This window comes from Melospiza melodia, chromosome Z, assembly GCF_035770615.1.
Source record: "Melospiza melodia melodia isolate bMelMel2 chromosome Z, bMelMel2.pri, whole genome shotgun sequence".
In the NCBI taxonomy this organism is placed as follows: Eukaryota; Metazoa; Chordata; class Aves; order Passeriformes; family Passerellidae; genus Melospiza; species Melospiza melodia.
Window position 1 is genome coordinate 8623403 of NC_086226.1, and position 16116 is coordinate 8639518.

Here is a 16116-nt window from a genome sequence, read left to right on the forward strand (position 1 = left end):
ATTTGTTCTGGTTTATTTTTCCAAAAATAAAAATGGGTTGAAGTGGTACAAAAGCTGGGGAGGAAACAGGCTGAAGGAGCCTGAGGAAATAAAGATTTAGAGATTGTGCTGCTCCCGCCCTCCTCCTTCTCATCCCCAACTCTGAAAAATCCATTTTTTTTACTGTAGGGCTTACAGATTCCATCTATTACCCACAGTAAGTAGTCTGGTGAGGCAAAACAGCCAAAAAGTTGTGTTTTCCCTATTTGAAGGTGGGGATGGTAGGGCTGGGAACCTGTGGTGGAGCCAGGAGCATGGCCCATACCTCTCCAATCACTGGCAGTCTTTCTTTCTTTCTTTTTCTTTCTTTTTCTTTCTTTTTCTTTCTTTTTCTTTCTTTTTCTTTCTTTTTCTTTCTTTTTCTTTCTTTTTCTTTCTTTTTCTTTCCCTTCCTTCCTTCCTTCCTTCCTTCCTTCCTTCCTTCCTTCCTTCCTTCCTTCCTTCCTTCCTTCCTTCCTTCCTTCCTTCCTTCCTTCCTTCCTTCCTTCCTTCCTTCCTTCCTTCCTTCCTTCCTTCCTTCCTTCCTTCCTTCCTTCCTTCCTTCCTTCCTTCCTTCCTTCCTTCCCTTTCTTCCCTTTCTTCCCTTTCTTCTCTTTCACTTTCTCCGCTCTCTTTCTCTTTCTTTTTCTCTCTTTATCTACTACCTGCAGCACTAGCAATAGTCTTTTAAAGACCATGCTGGGACCTGCTGACACTCAGGATTGCATTCAGGCTCCAGAATGGCATTTTCCAATGTGACCTCTGACCAGCCTGTGTTGTTGGGGTATCCAATTCTTCCCAGAGCCGATGCTGATCACTCTCCCTTCCTCCCTCTCTCACCATCTGAAGTTAGTTTCCTCTGGAAGACAAGGGTCAGGAATACTCGGGTGCTGACGGATCAGTATGTGCTTTCCTGGATCGGGGCCTTGCATTCCTCCTGCCCCTCCAACTGGATGCAGGATCCCTTCAGGGCTTGCAGCCCTGGGGAGATGCTGCAGCAGGGCATGAGATCCTAAAAGCAGCAAAACCTCTCACCTGCAGCCCCTGCTGCTGCTGCTTTTCTGCTGGCAAAGGAACTCATTCACCTCTATTGTGGGGATAAATTAAAATCAAGGAGCAGCTGCTGTGCGCCAGGCTGGGTCAGGCTGGTGGTGGGTACCGGTGCTCAGTGCTAACCCCAGCCAGCTCATTTAACTTTCTGACCTGCGAGACAGCAGCCTCCCGCTGGGAAGCAGCCCTCGGCTTTGCTTGTCCTGTCTTTGGGCAAGGGAAGAGGCTTCCTGCAAGCGGGCGGTGTGCGACCTCCGCGGCGGGGCAAGGTAAGTCACCTCCTCGGCGGGGCTGTTTGCACAGCTGCGAGCGGCTCCAAGAACCCCACATTCTTCCCCGCGCCGAATATCCGGGACAGGCATCCATCCCTCCACTTTCATTTCCGTCGGCGAGCCGGGGGAGCCTCGCCCGAGCATCCGAGCTCTGGGGCTGGCCCTCCGTCATCCCGCCGGCCGGTGGCAGCTCTATCCGCGCTGCTCGGGAGCGCCGGGAGAGCGCTGCCCGTGGGAATGCCGCCCCGGAGCGCACCCGCGGCAGCCGGGCTGCGGGAGCAGGAGGCTCCCTGCGACCCCAGGGCGCTGACAGCCTCCCTGCGCAGAGCCCTCGCTGTCACCCGGCGCGCTGTTGTGTTTCTCAGCAGCCCTCCCGCTGCCCAGCCAAGCCCTTCCCTGCGTGCGGATTTTATGGCGCTGCCTCCGGGACGCTGACAGCCTGCTGACATCCGTGGGTTGTGGGTTTTTTCCCTTTGCTCGGCGGCCTCCATCACCCCGATACCCCAGCGTGACGCCCATCTTCATGCCAGCAGGCGCTGCGAGGTTTTCATGGCTCCTCTCTGTTCTTTTCCTGCTTTGCAGAGAGCTCCAGTCCTGCCCCGTTTGTCCCGAGACTGCACAAAGTGGCGATCCCGGCGCAGACAGTGCGCTGGGGCAGCCGCCCGTGCTGGCCCTGGGATTTACTACAGGCAGTTTGTTTTCCCGAGGAAGTTACTTTACAAGATAGCATCTGGTCTTTTATGAGCTCTGATCAAATAAGGTGGTATGTGTGCAGGCAGGGGGTGGTGTTTTTATGCTTGTACATGAATTTAAAAGTTTTATAAATAGCGGAGTGATGAGATGCTTTCTTAGTCCAAAACTGCATCTCTTGTTCCTGTGGTTTTGCTGAAATTATTACTGGATCCAGGAAGCAAGCTGCTTGTCTGAAACAACACAAGGGCAGTACAAATACTCGTGTCTTGGAAGATACACGTACTAGTAGTAGAATACTAGTAGTATTCTGCAACGTTGATGCAGAATTCTTCTCTAAGAGCATTACTCACAGCAAAAGGGGCAGTCAGCCACAAAGGTTATGGAGGAAATCCAAATATTTCTGCACACAACTTGCTGGCCCATTTAATCTCTTCAGAAAATGGCAAGAGACATAACCTGTTCTTAGGGGCTAGGGCTCAGTTTGCAAATAATTTTCCTGGAATTAAAAAAAAAAAAAAAAAAGGAAAAAGGAAGAAAAAAAGTGAGGTTTCATTGTGGGTTTGTGGGCAGAGCCAGAGAGATAAGCTATATGCAAATTTCCAGAGTGGTTCTGGGGTTTCACTGGTGCACAAGCAAATCCTGAATGGAAAAAAGACTAGACAGAAACTTGCTGCCCCTGGTTATATCTGTTGCTGTTAAAGCTTTGGCTGAAAGAAAGGAAACGAGAAATGGAGGTGCAGCTCTCAGGTGTTAGCTTTTGGGGGAATTTCTTCCAATGAAATTGGAAGGAGGATTGGCTGGAAAGCATTGTAGTGATAGAAGAGGGAACTGTGCTATCTGCACCCCTTTCATCAATGGGTGGTTAATGAGTGATGTGCTAATGGTGTGTGGGGACCTGGTTATTTGAGGCTTTCCATCTGGGAAGTTTTAAAAGTATCTACAGAGCTGTATCATCTCATTTATATTTTCATGCTACGACCTCACCTCTTCCCGTTCCCTTTCCTCTGTGTGCACCCCTTTCACTCCCAGTGGGCTGGCTGCAGCGGGGCAGGCGGGCACCATCCCTGTGTGTCCCCTGTGGGAAGCCTGGCTGCCAGGGAGGCCACCAGCACCTGAACTGCTCCAGGTGCTTCGGGCAGCCGTGGAACCCGCGGGGACACAACCTCCCCAGTGAGGGCTGCCCTGCCCTGCCCTCCTGTTGGTTTTCACAGCATCTGCCCCCTTTCCTGTGCCTTTGCAGAGGCGTGCCTGGATGGGAGTGCTTAATCCGCTCTCCCGCGGTGACCCCCGCGGAGCCCACCCTGCCGACAGAGATAACACCACGCCGAAGCCCCCCCTCGGCGCATCCCCGGCTCCGGGATTTGTTTTTCATTTCCTCTCGGTCTCCCCTGTCTCCCACTGTGAGATGTAAGGGTTTGGCAGCAGATCCCATTCACCCTGTTTGCTTTCCTGCCGAGAATAATTTCTTCAGGGTGTTGTGTTAGCAGCGATGGGGGGGGCTGAGCCGAAGCCACTCGTGTTTTCTTGAAGATGTGAAAAGCAAATCTGTGTTGTGTGACCTAACCTCCTCCTCCTTGCCACTCCCCAGGGGACCACCACCAGCTTCCCCAGCTCCTTCCTTTTTGTGCTGTTCTGTATACTTCATTTTTTCTGGGAAGTTTTTAAGCTATTCCTATAAACTTGTGCAGAAAGGGAAGGCAAAAGTCACTCCTGTGAGACAGAATGACAATAGAGCTGGTATTTCCACGGCTTTAAAGCAAACCATCATCAGATGGAACCAGAGTTTTCTTTGCCATGTCAAAAAAGTATTACCTAGAAGCAAAAAAAAAAAAAAAAGAAAAAAAAGAAAAAAAAATCCCAAACCAAACAAATCCCACCTTCTCAGCGGGATATAGAATTACCAGCTGATTTTGCATCTGCACCCAGGCTTTTCTGCTTGGCTGAACCTATACCAGGGTGTCACTGCAGTCATTTCTAGTTTGGTACCAGCTGTCCTACAGGCATCTGTGAAACAGTGCCCACATGATGACAGTGTGATGTGTGATGCAGGCACTGGATTTTATGGAGATCAGAGCTGCTGGTCAGAGGTAAATGATATTTCATGTCATGAGCTTCTCCTCTTTCCTCTGTAGAAATGGCCATGAAGCCATTCATGTAGAGGGGAAGGATTTTGGGGACAAGAAGCTAGTTGTGTGTGTGTGCATGTTTATAAGGGAGATGGGAGAGGTAAATCCTTTTGATAGATCCTTTTACTTCAGCTCAGTAAAGGGCCAAATAAAAAATAGCCCTGAGCTTTGATTGAAAGCCTGGGTGCTGCTTTACCAGGAAAATGCTACTTGCTGTTGTTTGCACTGTTGCAAGATATTTACTCAGTGCCTCCTGCCAGCAAGTGTTTACATCTCTCAGGAGCAGCTCGCCCAGCAGGAACTTGCCTCACATCCCCGTTTCTGGCTGCTGGTGCTGTGAGGACACTGGGATCAAGGCACTGGGCAGCCTGCAGCTTCATGGAGGACAGCTGATGTGCCAGCAGCTCCTGCTTCAGCTTCTTCTGGAGCCTCAGTGCTCTCCCCAGAACCTCTGGGGGGCTCAGTGGAAGCAGGAGGAAAATGCCTCCTCCTGGTTTTGTCCTTTGGTTCTGCCTCCGCATTTGCTTGCTCAGCTGCTGTGCTGTTCTCTGCAGAGGGCAAGTCTGGTGCCACAAACAAACAGCACCGGGGGCTTTCTGCAGCCAATGCACGCTCGTGTCTGAGTTCAAAGCCATCTTTCCATGAGGGCTTCATAAACCATGCTGCTCCCAGGCACATTTCTTACCTTTGGCTGAAGTTTTTCTGGGAAGCAGACACAAACTGTTCATGGGAAATTACTGCGAGGTATTTGCTCCGTGCTGGGTGAGCACTGAGGAGGAGCAGGCAGTGCCTTACCCTGACCCAGGAGCCCCTGCTCAGTCCTCTGCCCTTGCAGAGCAGTGGAGCAGATAAGAGATAGCTGCCTCATGATGTACAGTTTTTTTTTTCCCCTCCAGCTTTTCATTTGGGATGAGGTGAGCATAAGCAGGGATTAGTTTGTTAAGCTGTGACAGTTCATTAAACTTCTTGGACTTTTTCTCTGCATTTCCTCTCCAGACACTGATGATGGCTGAGCTGGTGTGGGGGTGTGTGTGCAGATACTATGGGACAGGGCAGGCAGTGGAAATTTTTGAGATTTTAGTTTCCAGACACCCTTATCTATTTGCAAAGCCTGGCAAGTACCTGCAAGAACTTCTGCATTTTAGATATTTCTATTTCGAAAAGCCTCTGGAAGTAAAGTTCATTTTCCTTTGCTATTTTTTTGCCTCGAAGAAGCCTCTTTTTCTGTTAGGAACTGATGGCTAAGGCTTAGATGTGTAAAACTTGGTGAAATTAATGGGAACCAGGGCTTGGATCTCCTGCATGGCTCTTAAATCCTCTGACTTGTAAACAAGGAGCCTAGTTTGCAGCTGACTTTCAAAGTCTGCCAGAGGAAAACCCAGAAGGCTGAAGGTAAAACTATGGGATGCTCACAGGGAAGGGGAAGGGAGCTGTGTTGTGCTCTGTGATTAATACCTTGTTAATTGCTGCACAAATAGCGGGTTTGGAGCTTGTGGTGGTGAAGTGTCAGGGCTGTGCCGGTGGTTATCACCATCACGCCAGTCCTTTTTGGCTCTGAAGCCTGTGTAACCCCATTTTTCAGGCTTAGCAGGAGACCCCAGCACTCAGGACTCTCTGGGCTCTTGCAGTGGGCTTGGCTGCCCCACTGGGTTGCTATGCATGGGAATATGCTGCTGGCTGTATTCTTCCCACTGTGAAAAAGTCATCTTGGAAGGGAAATTATTTGCATGCAAAGCTGTGCCACCCCACAGTGAGTTTCACCCTGCACATAGCACAGAAGGGGCAGCTGAAGGTAGACATGTGAGAGCATCTCTTGTGTAGCCACAGAAATCTCATTTGATCCTCACTGGTGGGAAAGGAAACGAAGCAATAACCCAGGACAGTTTAATAGAGTTTGGGTGAAATACAGTTGTTTTTGTAAGCTGGTCTCTGTGCAGTGAGGGCTCTTTAGCCCGTTTGTTGTGCTTGGCTCTGCTCTGGATGTTGGCATCAGCTGCTCTGCAGGTGCACGTGTCTTTGGCAGGAAGGAGCTGGGATTTGGGGATTCGCCTTTGTTGCGGGAGGGGGGAGAGCAGGGGGGTGGAGGGGGGAAAAGCAAAGAGATGATGGTTGTGTCTTTCAAGCGAGTAGGACACACTGGGGCAGCGGAAGGACACAGCCCAGGGTTCATTGGGGTCTCAGAGAGTCAGCTGGAGAATGGGGTCCTGTCCTGGTGTCTCTTTCTGCTGTTCTGGGACAGAGCAAGAGTGAATCCTGCAGGCTGTGCGGCTGCAGAATTAAGATGAGGCCAGCTCTGGTGAGCAGAAGTTTGCCCCAGAGACAAGACAGGGAGAATTTCCTGTCATGTCCCCAAAATCTTGAGAGTTCAGGGCAGCAGGTGGGTTGTGCATTTCCAGAGCAGAGCCCACAGGGATGCAGAGAGATGACATTTTGGGAGATTTTTACAATGTATTTTCCTATTGTTTTCCCCTCCACCTTTGCTTCTTCTTTCCTGCCTTGTGCTGTACAGGGGACCAGCAGAGGTCAAAAAGGACAAAGGCACAAAAAAACCAAAAGCTCAAACCTCAGGTGCCCCTGAGGAAGTGCTTTCACCCCCCCCCCCCCCCCCCCCAGCCAGTGGTGGGATGGAATTCCCAGGGAAACTGTCCCCAAGGCTCTCGGATGTAGTTCTTTCTTGGGGGACATTACTGCTGTGAGCACTGCTGTGTTTGCCAGCTGCTGCCCAGTTTTGGAGCACAGGGACTACTGGGAGCAGGCTGAGAGCCCCTGCAGCCCCCTGGGCAGGGGCTGCTGTGCCCAGCAGGCAGAGGAAGGGAAGAGGCTGATGTTTGCCCCAGCAAAACCCTGTGGATGAGCAGAGCTCTGCACGCTGGCACCGGCCCAAGGCATCTTTGCTTCCTGCCACCCTTTCAAATTAAGCAAACGATTCATTTTATTTCTTTAATTTTCCAAATGGAAGTGAATTGGCTGCGCTGGCAGGTGCCTGATTGACGTTCCAGAGAGGATGGGAGGTGGGGGCTGGGGGGGGCTTTCTGATCCATGCCTGCCCCAGAGGGGACTCAGCCCTGCTGCTGGGGGCCCCTTTCTCCTCTTAGAAAAGAGCAAGGAATAGTCGAGTTTCAAGCCATAGGTAAAACAGTAGCAATGCTGAGCTCCTTCGAGGTCTTTCCAGGGCAGAGGAGACAGCCATGACACCCCTAGTGCCCCCTATTAACTCCTGGCATTTGGTGTTTTACGAGTGTGGCTTTTCCTCTTGCTTTTATGATGCTTTGCAGACCCTTTCTCATGCATTCTTTCAGTCCCTGCCTGCTCCACAGGGATGCTATCAATAAATGACTCTGGCTTCACCAGTAAAGGGGACAGAGTCCCCATTTGCAGGGAGTTTTGGGGTGGGATGCTCCCACTGGGGACCCACAAAGAGGGCCATTCACTCCTGCCCCTCTGGGTGCTTGTTGCTGCACCCCTAAACCTCCCTGGCTCTGCACACAGGTGCAGGGCTCTCTGCAGAGCTGGCTGCAACTCTGCCTGCAGTGAAGGAAGTGTCCAGAGATGGAGAGGGGAAGATTAGCCCCACTACATGGCAGTGATTATCAAATCTATCCGCTGCATCAGTGAAATGAGCGGCAGCTGGTGGCTCGCTGCCCGAGTGCGTGGCGTGTAATTAAGGTCTAGCTCACCAGTCTCTAAAGATCCCTTCCTAATCTCTGGCATCACGGTCTCATTCTGGCTTTTAACCCTTGCTGCTGTTTTTCTGCTCTGTTTTTTCCCCTCAGCTGCCCTCCCCTGTCTCTTGGAGAGCAGCAGTGGGGTGGGAATCCTCCTCTTGACCCAGTCTGAGGCACTGGAAATGTGAACCCTCAGGATCTGAAGGCATTGTTGGCTGTCCTGGAACTGAATCAATTCTACCGTGAGATGCTACTGAGCCACCAGGGCTTTTTCACCTTGCCTCCATCTCTCTGAAGTGTCTTGCCTGCTCCATGGGGTCCCTGGGAGGGTCCAGGGGGACCAGCCTTGGCTGACCATGGAAACCTCTGAGCTGTTCTACAGTGGAGCAAAAGAAACCTGGCTGTGTCATGGTGGTGATCCTAGTCTAAGCATTAAAACAGCAGTTTAATTGGCCATTTGAGGGAGGAAAGCAATTCTCACACTCCCCTCACCTGCTGTCAGGGAGGAAATCTCCTCTGAGTTTCAAACTGGGACTGATGTTCTTGGGACCCATGCTGCTGCCTGCTGCTCTGCTTGGTAAAGGTGTCGCCAGCTCTCAGTCTGTTCGTGGCAGGGGGGAAACTGAGGCACAGTATGCTCATGCATTTGGGGCTGCTCAGCCTGTGTCCCAGGCCAGCAGGACTCCCAGCAGGGCAGGGACTGACCATAGGACAGCAGAACTCACAGCATCATCCCTATGCCAGCCCTGAGGAGTGACGGGGTCCTACCAACTGCCCCCCATCTCTGCAGCATGCCCTGCTGTTCCAGCAGCCCCGGTCAGCTGTGCAGAGGTTGCAAGCCCACAGAAACAGTTTCTGCTTTCCGTAATGCCCTGCCTATGGAGGACAAAACCCTTGGCACTTTGAGAGTGGAAAGGTAAAACATGAGCTGTCTGTGAGCTGCATGGCAGCCAGAGGGATGCAGATAAAAGCTCTGCTGTCTACCACCGAGATAAATTTCATCTCTGGCTAATTCAGGAGTAGAAAGGAAACTCGGCAGCTGGGTTTTGTAATCCTGCACAGACAAGGTTTTCTGGGAGACACTGGAGCTGACTCATTTTTACGTGGGCATTAGAGATGTGACAACTTAATTGCAGCGAGTTCTTTGGAAGGGGAGCAGGAATCAATAGGTGTTGGTTGAGGCACTCGTTTTAAGATAACGTCTATTTGTTAAATTATAGTAATTTGTCTCCGTGCAGCCTCAGAAGCTGTTAATTGCGAGCAGCCCAGAGGGTCGGCATGCTCTGTCCCAGCTTGAAACCCAAATAGTGTCCGTGCCCTTTGGATGCCGGGGATGGACGCGCTGGCAGTGCTGCCGGCTAGTGGTGCCGCTGCCGCGGTTCAGGCAGGAGGGTCCCCAGCTCCGGGGGACGCTGAAGGTTATGAATTCAAGCCCTTAAGCGTGTCCTGTAATCCCTTTTCTGGCGCGGAGAAGAGGCAGCCTCTTCAATTTCCAGGGCATGAAGGGCCGGAGGGTATGCATTTCCCAAAGGCCAGCCCAAGGCTGCGGGGAGAGCAGCCAAAAATACTCAGCTTATTTGGGCACGGTGGGGATTCGCCTTACAAGGCTGGAGAGTAGTTTGTTAAACTTAAAAAAAAAAAAAAAAAAAAAAAAAAGCCCTAAAAAAACAACGCACCCTGGGACCAGATGCTGAGTTTTGCATGCTGGAGCAGCAGGGAGGTCTCCACGGGCTCCCGGGGACTGGCTCTGCTCCAGATGTGCATGCACAAACCCCCCTGCTCCTGTCCTGGTCCCGCTAGGACACGGCTCTCCTGGAGCTTAGACAATTCTCTCCGGGGCTTTGGGCTGATGTGCTCCGGGCTCGGAAGCGTGTTGCAAGCAGGAGAAGCTTCGAGGGGATGCTGCTGCTCCTCGATGGGTTTGAGGAGTGGACTCTCCTACAGTCACAGAATGCTGTAGGCTTGAAGGGACCTTAAAGACCATGGAGTTCGATCCCGCCCTGCCGTGAGCAGGAGTGCCACCCATTGCACCTTGGGGCTTTGGTGTGGCACGGTGGGACGGATGAGTTCCCCCAGGTGGTGCATGCTGCAGACCTCCTCCCTGCTCCTGGCAGCTCCTCCCTGCTCCTGGCAGCTCCTGGCACCTCCTGTCTCCTTGAGCCACTTCGTGGGATGTGGGTCCGGTGGGGCACTGCACACGTGTGTAAAGGTGCCACAGGAGCATGGAGTATCTGGAGGTGATGGGTAACCCCTGCAGGAGCTGTGTCTTCCAGCCCCGTGCAAGCCACCCCTCAAAAACCCTGCATTTGTGTGTATTTTCACGGGAAGCAGGAAAGCCTCAACAAGCCCCGTGTGTTTTCTACTGAACGTTTTGCTTAGAGCATGATTTATTTTTCTGATTTTCCCTCTGCTTTTTCCGGCTCTTCTTTCACTCCCCGGCCGTGTGAGCACAACCTACTGCCACCTGGTGAGAGCTGTCTGATGCTACACATCCCCTGGGCAGGGAGACTTCCCCGGGCTGCCTCCCTACCTGGCCGGCTTTGCCCTGCCCTGCTCCTCACAGTTCACACAGCTGGTGCACAAAAGCAGCAAGGGACTGAGAAGAACAACATCCAGATCAGAGCATTAAGCAGAAGAGGCTCTTAATGGAGCAAGGGGTTGTGTATTCTCCCTGTCTGACGCTAGGGATATCTGTTGTGCAGCGATCTGATGGTGCTTGAAGTATCCTCCAGAGCTTTTGGGAAGAAGGAGCACCCAGAACTGGTTTAGAGCGGTGCTGCAGCAGTCTAGATGAGGAACAGGACCAGGTGGGCCCTGCTTTGCCCTCCACATCCAAAATGTGTGTCAAAACCATGCAGAAAAGAAGCCAGGAGACGGCTCTTTCTGCATCTCAGCCCTTCAGTGCAGAACAAGGTGAGGGTCTTGGGTCAGCAGGCATAATTTCCTTTGCAGGCCATGTAGCCAGCAAGGCTAGCACTGCTCACCCAGGGCTTTCAGCCTTTGGTACAGGCCCCACCATGCTCCCCTGACTGCCTTCGTCTTCCACTCACCCATCAGAGGGTTAGCCCCTGGATTTGGTACTGGAGGGTTAATAACTGAACTCTGCCTTCACTAGTGGCTGAGCTTTGGGTGCTGGAGGGAGCAGGATTTGACCTTCCCGCTCCCATGGTCTCTCACTATCTCCATAACCAGCAGAGATCCTAGCAAGAAGGGTTCCACCCTTGTTCCCTGACCTGAAAGGGCAGGATGCTCCAGCACAGCCAAGCACGGAGCAATGTGGGTGTGCTGCTGGGATCCGGGCAGGTCCCGCCAGGGCAGCCAGGAAAGTCCATTGCCTGTGGACTGGATGTGTGGGTCTGCCCCAGGCTTTGTGTTTGCCTGCTCGAAAGGACACGTGTGTCCATCCGTGCACGTGCTCAGAGGGGTGGGCAGGGTGCCCACACGCCTGGGGTGCCGAGAGGGTTTCTGTGCTTGCAAGCTCCGAGCTGGGGGGACGGCGGCATGCACGTGACAGCCTTCGTGCCTGCACACCGTCCACATTGATCTCATGTGCTGAGATTCTCGCAGGCACCCAAAGGAGTCATCGAGCTGCGTGCTGATGGCTGCACGCTGCCAAAATCCTCTGGAATCCTCTCCCCTGCGTCGCCCCTTCCCAGGTCAGTGTCAGGCTTTGCCGCAGCAGGTGCTGAAACCCGTTCCTCCTCGCGACCTGCCTCCCTTGCTTTTCCAGCACATTTTCCAGAGGTCAGTCATCCCCTCCCCACCGCTGGATTGCTTTCCTGCCCCTTCCCACCTGCTCCATCCACCCAGCAGATTTTTGGAGCTGGAGAGCAGCTACGTAGGGGTCTTGTTGGGGGAGCATGAGTCCCAGGGAGAAATCAATCCTATCATGACCTGGAGCTGAAATCTTGGAAACACCATGTTCTGATCCAGCAGCTCTCGAAGAACCAGGGCCGAATATGGCACTAGCTATTTCTGGCCGCTGGCAGCTATTTCTGGTCTTGACCCCAAGGTCAGTCCTTTTTTCTCACCTCCTTCCCTGTGCGCTCGGGTGAGCTCAGTGCAGGGTGTGCACACTGAGCCAACTATAAATAACAGCAGCTATGGATGACCCCTTGGAAGGGCTCCGAGCGGAAAGCATCCCCAGCTCTGCAGGCAACTAAGATCCCCTGCCCCAGGCCAGCTGAGGATGATGGACTCTGCCTTCCCACCAGGGGTGTTTTCTGTGGGATTTTGAGTCCCAGAGCCCCACTCTTCCCTGTAAGCAGCCATTCAGACTTTCAGGCTGAGTGAGTGCTCATGGCTGAGTTTAATTTTTAATATTTCTTGAAATCCACTCAAGATCGGCTTGCTGTCCTGCAAGACACCTGGGTTGAGATATCCTTTTTCCTCCAGATCTTTTTTCCTCTGGGGAGTATTGAGCAACCCGGTGGATGTGGCAAGGGGAGTGTCCAGGAGCTGCGTCTGCAGGAGCCTGCATGCTGCTACAACCTGCCTTTTCTCAGTGCTTTCCTCTTCTCCCTCTTTCCTTCTCCACACCCTCACTTTCTCTGCACTCTTTCTCCCTTTCTCCCCACTATCTGCTTCCCTTTTCTGTGCTCTCACCTTCCCTCTCCCTCGGTTTTCCTCTGGGCTTTTCATCCCTCCTCATTTCACTCTGTAGCTACCCTGCACTCGGACACACTCCCCTCCGTACTCCCACAGTTTTTAGCCCTCCTTCTCTATTCTCGTTCTCTCCTTGATGCTCCCTCAGCCCCTCTCTGCAGCTGGGTACCATTTTGCTCTGCCAACACCAGCTGCCTTGTTTTTCTGGTGGCGCAGCAAATGTTTCTGCAGTGTTGTGGAGGTCGCCGAACAAAAGGATCTTTTCATTTCAGCTGCGGGATGGAGAGGGACTGCGCTGCTGGCCTGAGAGGTCGACGCTCAGGTGGCTCCCACGCCTACATCCACCACCTCGCCAGCCTGAGCACTGCCCCCCATCCGTGGAGATGAAGGGAAAGCCTGGTGGTCTTGGGGTCACTCGGGGTTTAGTTGAAAACACCCAGCTTGTGTTCACTTGTTCCCCCCCTCCTGCCTCTCCCGCTGCAAAACCAGTGTAATTGGAGCAGGAAATTAAACATTTGAAGCGTTAACGTGATAATCTGCTGGTTTAGGCTTTGTGGGGGGCAGGGAGCTATGAGCTGAGCACTTTGCTGCTGCCATGGTGTGCAGAGACAGAGAAGGGACATGGTGCCAACAGGGTCTTCCCAGCAAGTCCCACACTCTTGGCCCACCTGGAAAAACCACAGGGAGGGCTCTTCTTCAGTTCACTCTACCTCGGGTGGTCTTTAGGTCCTTGGTTAGGATGGGTTTTCGTTTTTCCCTTGGTCCTGGTAGCTGTACTTCATTGTTCTTGCTGGTGAGATCAGGACCACTGCTGGTGAGTGGCTGCACCCATTGCCTGTGATGAGTTTCTCAGTGCTCTGCTGGTGCTGGTGGTGCTGGTCCAAGCAGCAATCCAAGACCTATGCATGGACCACATCCCCAAGACCGTGGTTTTTGAAGCATTCAGTCTGGAGAAGAGAAAGCCCAAAAAAGCTGTAAGCTTTGAGAGATGCAAAAATCTCACAGAGAAACCAGCCCTTGAGTCCCTGGGGCAATACACTACAGGGGTAAAACACAGTGTGGGAGGTTCAGGCTGGGCGCCAGAAGAAATTATCCTGATGGAAAAGATGGATAGATATCCAAACTGACTGCCAGGCAATTAAGTTGGGTTTTCCATCTCTAGAGGCATTGAAGAGCTGAGCAGATCCTGATCAGGAAGACTGCACCAGGATGGTCCTGGGTGCAGTGGAGGGTGCATTCCTCTGAAAGAGTTTGGGCACCAGGCAGGCGATGGAGAGAGCGTGTTCCCTTAACTCCCCAGTGGAATGTAAAGATGACTGGCACAACCATATTATGTTTTTTAATTTCTTTTTTTCTTTTTTGGTCAGGCTTGAATTGTCAAATAGATGCTCGCATTGTAATTTTTTACTTTAATAGGAATCATTTGTAGAGAGATCTGCTGAGCTCAGCATCCTGGCTAAAGCTTTTGCATTATGGAGAGTTGCTGTCTTTGCAGATGGATGAGTTTCAAGGATTTCTAAATACACAGGCCTATCTGTCTAAACAAAAGTTCAAATGTTGTGCAGTTCACTGGTTTGGAGCAAATGTCAAAGAGGCAGGACTGGGCTGTCACCACTAAACAAACCTCTGTCCCATTTTCTTTTGCGCTTTCCACAAAATCCTGCACGAATTTGGTGTGATCAGCTTGTTTCTATTTATGGGGCGAAAAACCAGTGTGGAGCAGAGCTGTGGAGTTTTTTGCTCTGCTTGAGCTTGTGAGAATGTTGAAGGGAGGAACAGTGCCACAATTGCTATAACCCCCTTTCCCTGTCCAAAAAGCCTTTCAGGGAAGAGATTATGACCTTTCCTGAGAAGCATCAGTCTCTCTTGGCCTGAGATGCTGAGCCGATGCCTTTTCCCAAGGATCTTAGATTAAGATGAAGGTTGTCCAACATGCTCCCTTGTACTGGAACACGACCAGCGTTCTCTCTGTCACCCATGTGGATGCTTGTCTCACTTTTTCTGAATAATACCCCAAAATACAGGCTCTGGAGCCACTGGCTGCAGAAGTGGGACAAGCTCCTGCTTGTGTCTCCTGGGTTTTAACGTGCTGCAGGCCATGTGGAAAAAAAGAATACAGCTGTTTGCTGACAGGGATGCCACCAGGAGATGCCTTTGGGGTTAGCGTTTAACTCCTGCCTTGACCTTTGTCCCTTTCCTTGCTGCAGCTCCAAGGGCAGGGAGAGGGGAATGTGCTGTCTCCAATCACACTTGTAGCAGAATGGTGAGATGGTATTTGGGTAGGAGCTCACATGTGCAGCTCTGTCAGCATGGATGTATTTGAAGGCTTCCAGAGTAGGTGTCATTGCCAGATTCTTACTGGTGTCATCACCAGATTTTTACTGGTGCCAAGTCCAGTTCACTGACAAGCCAGTGGAGGGAAAGGATCATCCTTGGCTGTTAACCCCTCACGGGAAGGCTTTGTGGGATGGAGATAGCAGCCTGGTGTGGGAGACAGGAGACCTTTTTCCCTGACACCTGCATATGGTGCGACTTCGGCACAGCCTCTCACATCCGGTGGTTTTTGTGTGTTTTCCGAGGCGTTTTGTGTTTGCTCCTTGGCCGGTGCTGGGAGGACTGGATTGGAAAGGAAAGGGATTTTCATACTTCATCTTTTTCTCGCCGGGGCCTGAAACGTGAGCACCTCTGAGGCGTTGCCGAATGAGGTGGTAATGTGTTCATCAGCTGGGAAATCACCAGACCTCAGAAAACAGCGAGGGAGAGACACACAAGGATTTGTGTCTGCCCACCTGGCCCTGGGCAACTGTGGTTCTAGGATGCAGCTGGTGAGTGTGAGGAGTGCACTGTTGAGGAGCATCCCAATGGTGTTGGGAAAGCTGGGAATTCTGCCTCAGTTTCCCCTCTGCGTGCAGCAGCTGCCCTGGAGAGCTGTGTGGACATGGCATTGGTAGCGATGTGCTGAGAGTGGTGCTCCTCATCAAGGGCTGAGGGAGACATGAGAAGAGAGAACGTCCAACTTATTAAATACCTAAATATACCAAAAAGGTGCCCAGGGGAGCCTGCCTGCTGCAGGCCATTGGTTGACCCTTGGCTGTGTCCATCCAGGAGCAACTTTCTGTGGGAAACAGGTCCCATTTTTCTGTCTGGATAATCCATCCATAAGGCCTCGTGCTGACTGTGGTGGTATTTCTCTAGACCTTGGTGTTCTTTTTCACAGAATGACTCTTCCTTCACCCACTCCCAGTGCCACCACACACCTATAAGTCTCTTTAGAAATCAAAGCACTTAATTTTTGTTTCAAACTCACCCTGGCTGTGGTTCTATGGGATCCTTGGTGGCAGCACAGACCTGGCTGTGCACCAGGTGCTACTTATGTAAATACAGCGGCTTGAAGTCTCCTTTGTAGTGTGGACCCTTCTCCCCTTTCCTGTATTCAAGGAGCATTTGTCAGCTCTCTTTTTTTGCTCTCTGTACCTCCTTTGTCTTCCTGTTTATCCACCTCCTTTGTAAATTAAAGTCTCAGGCTCCACTCCTTCTCTGCATCTCATTGCTTTTATTGCCTGTCTCTGAACAGATACTCTTTAGCCCTGATTTTTTTAATGCAGGATATCCAGGATTAATCAGAATGTTCCAGGTCAGGGTGTATCGTTGATTTACACCATCACATATGATCCCGGCCTTTATATA

The 16116-nt window shown here is 51.7% G+C and overlaps 1 protein-coding gene and 1 long non-coding RNA gene across 6 annotated transcripts in view; both read left to right on the top strand.

Annotated features, from left to right (window-relative positions):
• The window catches only part of CNTFR (ciliary neurotrophic factor receptor), a 202286-nt gene that overhangs the window by 71243 nt on the left and 114927 nt on the right, over positions 1-16116 (top strand). The window lies entirely within an intron of this gene.
• LOC134432465 (uncharacterized) lies at positions 11375-12956 on the top strand. The gene is made up of 2 exons (XR_010031341.1): positions 11375-11568; positions 12702-12956. It is a non-coding gene; the product is annotated as an uncharacterized LOC134432465 (long non-coding RNA).